Source organism: Sinocyclocheilus grahami, unplaced genomic scaffold, assembly GCF_001515645.1.
Source record: "Sinocyclocheilus grahami isolate Dianchi unplaced genomic scaffold, SAMN03320097.WGS_v1.1 scaffold506.1, whole genome shotgun sequence".
Classification (NCBI taxonomy): domain Eukaryota; kingdom Metazoa; phylum Chordata; class Actinopteri; order Cypriniformes; family Cyprinidae; genus Sinocyclocheilus; species Sinocyclocheilus grahami.
In genome coordinates this window covers 416277-426063 of record NW_015505685.1, presented here as the reverse complement: position 1 = coordinate 426063, position 9787 = coordinate 416277, and positions in this window count along the sequence as shown.

The window sequence follows — 9787 nt, the reverse complement described above, 5'->3', positions numbered from 1 at the left end:
CAATTAGAAAATGATTTGCAAGGAGAGAAGCCTATAAGTTAGTGGTCACAGTCTGAGTATCCATCAACAAAAGTTTGTTCTGTCTATCTAATTGCATATTTGACCTTCCTGTCAAGTTCAAAAATCAACAGGGGGAATAAAACAAAGACCAGATCAGATTTGGACCTGTATACCTTGAAGCCTGGCTAGCTTATATAGCCCTGAAGGATAATTACAGGAATGCTGGGATTGAGAATTTGATTAAACCAAAAACTACCCCTCAATTCAGTGCTCATATCACAAATGGTAGCACCGCCACATCTCTCAGTATTCCCCTGTCATGTTTTTGGAAGGATGGATATAAGAGTGACTTCTCTCTTTATTCTCTCAGTCTTTACTCCTTTCATTTACACTTCCTCAACACAATAAATAGATGCTATTCAAATGGAAAATCTTTGCTTTACAATGACTTTGCAAAGTGTCCTCAATTAATAATTCCATATAAAATCAATAAAGTGATCCACATGTATTATGCTTAAAACAAAAGGCCACATTACAAAATACATGAAGCTAATCTTGTCTAGGAGTGGAGGTGTCTGAGAGGGAGTCTCATAGAGATCAGTAATTGAATTCACATGAGATGGGTAGGGACCCTGTCATCTGATGAGCAGATTGAATTAGGACCGGTAGTTCTACTGATCTCTAATTGAATAAGAGCACCAAAAGAGACAAAATGTGCATTTTCTAAATGTTGATGCTCCCTCCAAACATCTCACCACAAACACTTTTTGTGTAGTCGTGTATAGGAGAATCTAGTATTTCTTTGAGCACTCATTTAATTTTAAAGTTAATTTTAAATGTAAAGGTTTTAATACTAGCACAGGAGTAATTATGATTCGACTAGCTACTGTATAATAAAAGCAAAGAGCAAAGCTATTTATAATTTAACACCAAAATAAGAAAAAGAAAAAGAAAATACATATATATTATCTTTCCTTCATTTCATTATAAAGGGAAAATTCTTTAATAATGAATTATTTGACACTGCCTTTGACCTAAATATAAATTAATTTGGTCTCAAATTCTCAAAAGGATGAGTGTTTCAAAATATTATTAATAATAATAAAAGGCATATTGATATGGTTATATCGTCCATTTCAATTCACCCAACATTTATGTTTACTAAAGGAATAGCTCACCACAAAATTGCTGAAAATGCACTCACCTTCTGGCCTTTATTATTAGCACTGTTATGAATTATAGACTGGTATTTTGTCCAGAAGTGACGGTTTAAAGTTAAAATGCCTTAACGACAAACATGCATCTTTTAACTACATAAGACGTTAACTGATGGACTGGAGTCGTGTTGATTACTTGTGGATTACTGTGATTTTATCAGCTGTTTGGACTCTCATTCTGACGGCACCCATTCACTGCGGCGGATCCATTGGTGAGCAAGACATGTGATGCTAAAGTTCTCCAAATCTGTTTTGATGAAGAAATCTACATTGTGGATGGCCTGAGGGTGAGTAAAGTGTCAGCAAATTTTCAGTTTTGGGTGAATTGTCCTTATGCCATTTACGCTTAGGCCATTTCACCACCGACCAAGCACTGAACACAAACTAACCACAACAGATGATCAAAAAAAGTATATGATGAACTGTAATTAGATTGCATACACTGTGTGGTTTGCTTTGGCTTTCGAGATCACAGAATGATGGAGATCTGAATTAGTAAGACAAGAGAAGAAATATGGAATCAAACATAGTGCTGACTGGGTCTGTCAGCAAGAATCGGTTAGTTAACTTTATCTCCAGGCTGAAGTGGACGTGATGACACCATGATGTGTGTTTCCAGAGAACCCCTGATTGCTGTCTCTAGATCGGCCTCAGTCTTTTTAAAGAGATTCCTCAGTGGAATCTCTATTCAAGTTATGTGTGTATTAGGTTTCAGCAGGGTTAAAAGTGGAATATAATAATTCTGAAAACAAACTAAGAATGGGATTTAAGATGAGTTTGACAGAGGCTTGGCTACCTGATATTTCTCCCCAGCAACAAATCTATGAAAGTGCAGAGGTTACGCTCACTTTTCTGCTTTCTAAAAATGATTCTGATCAAAAACAGACTTTTGAATAATTGTATTGCTGCAGTTAATTTAATAAGGTATTCTACTGTATTCTATGTCTTAACATAAGAGCTGTTAAGTTGCATGTAAAACAAATATCCCTCATCTGACATAAATCTCTGGTGATGGATACAGTTCATTACAATCATAGTGAGAACACTGGACAACAGGAAGATCATTTTCAAGAAATAAAATCAGAATCTTCTAATATACATTTGCACAACTTGAGGCCTGAAAGTACAAATTTTAATTCTCAAACTCCTTAGACTGAATCTTCTAAGTTACTTGTGTATTAAATCAACTGAAAGTGTATTTCTTATATTTTTGCCCATGTCAAATAGCCATAATGCAACAGCAAGCACTGACTTTCCCATTCCAATTACAATTTCCTTCATAAAAATGTACTGCAACAAAGAAGTTTAAAAATTAAACATTGAACCAAACCAAATCAGTACCAAAATTAATCCAATTTAAACATTTTATATTTAAAGGGGTCATATGATGCGATTTCAATTTTTCCTTTCTCTTTGGAGTGTTACAAGCTCTTGGTGCATAAAGAAGATCTGTAAAGTTGCAAAGACTAAAGTCTCAAATCCAAAGAGATATTCTTCATAAAAGTTAAGAGTCAGCCACGCCTACCTAAAACGGCTCGTTCTAACACGCCTCCACATGTCTACGTCACTATGTGGGAAGATTTGCATAACGCCGCCCAAATGTTCACGCAAAGAAAGGCGGCGTAACTTTTATTCTCGCTGTAGTATTGTTGTTGCCATCGCCATGTCGTGAAGACGCTGTGTTTCGTTGTGGAAGCGAAACTACTTTGTTTGGTCTTCCAAAAGAGGACGATATCTGCTTCGTCATGCCTGGAGCTGATCCGTGCTGGTTGCTGAGGAAATACTACAACTTTGCGCTGTGGCTCGCCGGATCGGCTTTCACCGTGGACGAAGCGGAGAAACAATAATGTACAGTATGTGGAAAATAATGTGTTTTTTTAACCTTAAACCGCATAAACACAATTACACCAAATACACAAAATAATGTTCTTTTTAGCAGCATCATATGACCCCTTTAAAGCAAAGGTATGTGCAAATTTAACACACATAAAAAATTTAACGATTATATACTTTACATGTTATAATAAAAATTTACTACATAAAATATAATATTATTGAGGGTTCCTTAAAATCCTGTAAACATTCCTATGGCAGTTTTACAAATACAACATTTCAAACACCAGTGCAGTATTTTTGGTTTGTTCTTTTGAATGTCGTTTGACTCTGAGCATATTTTTTGATAGAAGGTCCATTTTATGCACTGTTTCTCACAGCACTTCTACAGGTGCTTCTGCATCACTGAACGCTGGGTCTGAGGTCATGCTGAAGCAGGAACAGAGGACCTTCTCAACCAGTAATTATCTGGAATGTCCTGCAGAGACAAGACTGAGGCCCTTTCATACTCTAATGAAAGTCATACTCCATGTCTTAACATGGAAAGTGCCATGTCTCAATTTGACTATTCGAGAGGGTAAGACAGAGGGGCTGACACATAGGGTCCAACCCATCTCTCACTATTAATCAGCACTGGTATGAAAAATTTTCACTTTATTAATGAATTAATATTATTAGATAATGTCCAGTCATTTATATATACATTTAATGATTTAATGTTTATATATATATATATATATATTAATTTTTTTCACAGAATGATTATTTATACAAAGAACAGTTTTGGTCAATGGCTCGTAATGCCACATGACTCAGGTTTTAGGTACTGGTTAAAGCTAAGCATTGAAGACAAAAAGGCCCTCTCATCCACTTTTTCACTTTACGCCTTAGGCTGACGCACCCTGCCCACTGATAGCTTATTGAATTACTGCTAATATTTCAATTGATATCACATGGACCGAAAACGTATTTCAGTCACCCTCTGGCTCTGAAATGTCTTCTGTTCGTTTTAAATGATAAGAATGAACCTTAGTCTTGATTCCCAACTGTTCTGCTGTCAGTCTCATACTTGATTTTATAGAAGAGTGACTAGTTTATTGTATATTAGGGAATGTCAATAATGTAATTATCATATATAATTACAAGAGCTGTAATTGAACTAGAGACTTTTACTGTCGAGTCTAAAGAAGGATCATTCGTTTTTACAAAAGAGAAAAGCCATGGCACAGCTAAATAGAGTATAGAAGGATTATGGGATATAGTCGCAAAGCTTGTTGTTACCATAAGACCAATAACATATTGCAATTAATTGGCTATGATTTGCAGTACTGTATCCCTTGCTTTGTATATATAAAAACTAACATGGATTAGTATTGTCTGGAGGAATGTGAATGTTTTTAGTTTTTTTTTCAAATCAGGCTTTAAACCCCTATATATGTGGTTATTTCTGTCTATTGTCTCAGGAACTTGCATTACTAATACTGACAGGTCTAAAGTCATCTCCTTTAAAGAAATAAGAGAAATGGAATCCATCATGTTGAGAATACAGAGTAGAGTACATACTGTATATGGATTTTGTTGTCAGTGAGATTTTTAATTGTGAAATAAATCTCAACTAGCTGCCTTTAATAATGTAATATAATTAATACCATAATGTAGAATATTAGTACAATTTATAATTATTACTTTTCATTGTAATATGTTTTAAAATGTAATTTATTACTATGATGGCAATGCTGAATTTTCAGCAGCAATTACTCCAGTCTTCAGTGTCACATGATCCTTCAGAAACTAATATGATGATTTTGTGCTCAAGAAACCTTTCCTATTATTATTAATGTTGAAAACAGTTGTGTTGCTTAATATTTTTGTGATACAATTTTTTTTCATGATTCTTTGTTGAGTAGATAGTTCGAAAGAACAGCATTTATTTAAAATATAAAACTTTTTTTAAATTCTAAATGTCTTACTGTCCCTTTTTGTGTATGTGTGTGTTCTCTCTGTAGAACCTCAGAGTGCCATGTATCACAAGCTATTTATTTTCATAAATATTGAAAATTTGTTTAATTCAGAGAAGACATGTCTTACACTGACCTATGATATTTTTAAGCAATAGCATGAGAAAGAGTGTTATTGCTCCAATTATCAGCAATGCCACATTCAATACCAACAGCGTAATATTGCTTTATACAACATTTTAAATTACGAGTTAAGTAGGTTACATCTTTTACTCAATATTGCCAGTTACTTGCTCCACCAGTAAAAATAGTTTGGTCAAAAGTTATGTGTCTCTGAGCGACAGTAGTGGCATTCCTTTCCTAAATGAATCAGTTTTTTTGAATGAATCTGTTGAATGAAAGATTCAATGACTCACTCCCTTATCGCAAACTACTGGACTAACAATTTATCTGCAGAAAGAGTCACTGAAATTCCCCACCACAAATGCAGAGACTGACAGCCTGTCTGGAACTCACAGGACAAGCAAAGTGATACAAACGATAACAAATCTAAGTGGACTAAATATCAGAGCACTTGCGATGCAAGTCCCTTTCTGTATATCTAAAGTATTTGATCAGAAATAACTGTATAAATTAGATGTTTAATGGTTTCTATTAATTCATTAATTTTATGAATTTTGAAATAATTCAGATATTGGTTTTCAGAAGATATGCATTATTTATATGTCTACTCAATCCAGTCTAATTTCTTTAAGATTGTTTCTCATTTTCCATACAGCAAAAACTGATCTTTATGTAATCAACAAAGACACGTTTGCTTTTAATGCACTTTAAATTGTAAAAAAAGGAGCAAAATTACACTGAAACCACAACAACCACTAATCTTAGTTTCCTTAAAGGGTTAGTTCACCCAAAAATGAAAATTCTGTCATTAATTATTTACCCACATGTCGGTCTAAACTCGTAAGACCTCTGTTCATCTTCGGAACACAAATTAAGATATTTTTGATGAATTCTAACAGCTCTCTGACCCTCCCATAGACAGCAATGTAATTACCAAGATCAAGGTCCAGAAACGTAGCTAGGAGATCGGTCAAATAATCCATGTGACATCAGGGGTTCAACCGTAATTTTACGAAGCTACGAGAATAATTTTTGTACGCATAGAAAACTAAAATAATGACTTCATTCAACAATTCGTCTCCTCTGCATCACCCTAGTGCCATTTTGGAGAATATCAACTGAACGTAAACAGCGTATGCTATTCTGTGTCAGCTGCGTCACACGGATGTGTTGTTTTCATTCAAAGCGTGGTCATTCACGCGGTCACCGAGGTCTTACGGGTTTAGAACGACATGAGGGTGAGTAACTAATGACAGAATTTTCATTTTTGGGTGAGTAATTTATGACAGAATTTTCATTTTTGGGTGAACTATCCCTTTAATATAAAAGGGTTAATATTTTTTAAAAGATATCTTTATCTTTGTAGCATGTTGGTGTACTAATCAAATAGTGGGATGCTTTTTGTTTACATTTATTACTAATTTCTTAATAAAGAAATGGTTAACCTATGGAGCTTCAAATAAATATCTGAAATACAGTTGAAAATGGAGCGCAATCTTCCACCGCAGTGTGGAGTCACTGAAAATGACACATCCCCTTCATCTTTTGGTTCAGATTTATGTTATGAACTAGTCTGTTAACTGTAAATCTTCATAGATTGGGAGGGGGGGAAGCTGTAAAGTTTAGAGTGCTGTTTCTGTAAACAATTACATATTGTGCAAAACGTATTGAGGCATCTTAGAAGACAATACAGAAGAACAAAATCCATGCAGATTCTAGTATCAAGCAGAAATGAGCTATGGAGATAAAGTGGAGTCAGAAAGTTGGAGAGAAAGATGCAGATGGAATAAATAATAGATCGTAGAAAATTCCCTAGATAATGAAAAACATTTCTTCCCTGTTTTTTGGACAGGGTTTGGTTTAGTGATGTTTTATCACCCGTCTGTTTATCCCAGCTTCATTTTTTTCTAAACATTGACCTGAGCCAGTTTTCTCACAGAACATTTACACTGTCATTATAGGCTTTGTCGAATTTTTCATAGTCACGTAAAATCATTTTGTTTCCTAATCCACATGTGCAAAATGATACCCGAGAGGTTGCCAGCCAAAAATAATTGCTGCAAATAACAAATCTATGGAACACAATGGGCACATCAATATGGAGTTTCAAAAGACTATATGACAGCACCTTTGAACAAAGCATAGCCAGTTCATAATGAACTGCAGATGCACATGTGGATGTTCTATATACTTCACATTTTCCATGCCCAGATTTGTAGGTTTTTAAAGATCGTACCGCTGCAATCTGTCATATGCTAGCTTATAGATACTTTACTGTGGGTTTGATCTCAGTTTTGAAATTTCATAAGAATATTCATGCTTTATACGTTATGTGGCGACCACAGAATTAGACTGGAATATCATCACATTCACTTGTATGAGACCAGACATGCTTTTAAAGGAATAGTTTACCCCACAATGAAAATTTGATTAAAATGTACTCACCCACAGGCCATCCAAGATGAGCTTGTTTCTTCATCAGAACAGGTTTTTGGAGAAATGTAGCATTACAAATTGCATTACACTTGCTCACCAGTGGATCCTCTGCAGCGAATGGATGCCTTCAGAATGAGAGTCCAAACAGCTGATAAAAACATCACATTAATCCACAAGTAATCCACTCGACTCCAGTCCAGAAATTAACATCTTGTGAAGCGAAAAACAAATCCATAATTAAGGCTTTTTAAGTATTAACCATTGCTTCTGGACAAAATACGAGTCCGTAATTCATAATAATGCCCAACCATAATAAATTAATCCCCTGTTGTCCTCTCACATCAAAACCCACTGACACATTTGTTAAGAACTGTTTCTGACTGTTTTTGCTTGTGAATATTTCTCTCCTGATTTAGAAGAGATGACTTTTCATGGAAAAAGCAATATTTTGCATATAGAGGACTTATAGTTGTGAGTAATTTTAGTTGAAGTTAAAATCATCTTAAAAACGTCAAGTAATTATGGATTACAATGATGTTGTTATCGGTTGTTTGGACTCTCATTCTGACGGCACCCATTCACTGCAGAGGATCCATTGGTGAGCAAGTGATGTAATGCTAAATTTCTCCAAATCTGTTTCGATGAAGAAACAATCTCATCTACATCTTGGATGGCATGAGGGTGAGTACATATTTAGCAAATTTTCATTTTTTCAATTAAGTTTGAGTTCCTCATTGTCTTTTTTAATACTGTACATTATCCAGATGGACTGTATGTTCAGTCAGCGGCTGAGATCTGATAGAGCCTTCAAGCTTTAGACAGCTGGACTCCAGACCAAGTTTTCTTCTTCCTCTTTTTTTTTTTTTTTTTTGGTCAGTGCCTTTATCTGCCATCACACTAATATGTAATCCTTTTAGATGATGCACCCAAGATTCAAATTCTTAGGTTAAGTCCAGCAGGACTGAAAGGTTTTCAAAGAGTCTATGTGACTCAAATCTTCATGTGTGCCTTTAAAACCTTTAATCTTCACCATCAAGCAGGGCCTTACAGAAGAAACCCCAGTTGTGGTTCAGTCCAATCCAGAAAAATGTACATATGGGGAGCATTTCGGTATAACTCCAGAAACATGTGTAAAAGCCATTGATGGAATGGAAGAGGATTTATATTGCACAGTAGAGCTGCATCAGCATCTCTCCTAATATTTTCTCATATAGTAGTTACATATAAAGAGCATTCTTGTGTGGATATCTTGATGAAGTTTATTTTGTTTGTCCAGTTGTTACGTGATTTCTTGTCTGGTATTTTGATGCTTTTGGTCATTCTGGACATATGTGATGAGCAGACCTCGTGCTCAGATTTGATTGGTCATATAACTCAAATGAGGAACAGAGAAGTGATACAAAATATTTAGGCTGAAGTTAACAAAAACTGTAATCAGGGATGTCTCAGAGAAATAATATAGCTGGCTCAATCATGTTTCACATACCACAACAGTACAGAGATATAGGATAGACCAGGGCTGGTTCTCACACTGGGAAGTTTGCCTCAAGGCTTTATTTATATCTACCAGTATTGAGACATGCTGTCACAAAATGTCTATGTATGTTGAATGATAGATCTTTTTTCTGGGAATATCTTTAAAGGAATAGTTCACCCAAAAATGAAAATTTGTTGAAAATGTACTCACCATTAGGCCGTCCAAAAAGTTTGTTATCGGATTTGGAGAAATTTAACATTTCATCACTTGCTCACTAATGGATCATCTGCAGTGAATGGGTTCCGTCAGAATGACTTTAAATAGCTGATAAAAACATCACAATAATCCACACAACTCCAGCCTATCAATTAATGTCCTGTGAAGTGAAAAGCTGTGTCTGTAAAAAAACTAATCCATCATTATGGATTTGATTAGAACTCTTTTCACTTGTAAATGGTGCTTGATCTTGCATATTTCTCTCCTGTTTCAGATGAGAGGACTTTTCCACTGGAGAAAGCAATATCATAAATAGAGGACTCGTATTTTAGCTGGAAGCAATGGTTTGAAGTTAAAAAATGTTTTAATGATGGAGGCATTTATTGAATTTTTCCAATGAAAAAAAAATGGATGGCCTGAGAGTCAATTTAAAACAATTATTCCTTCAACTGTCTTTTCAGAAATTAAACTCTCCCTTACATTAAAATGTAAAAATACATTGGGTATAGAATGAATCCCCCCCCCCC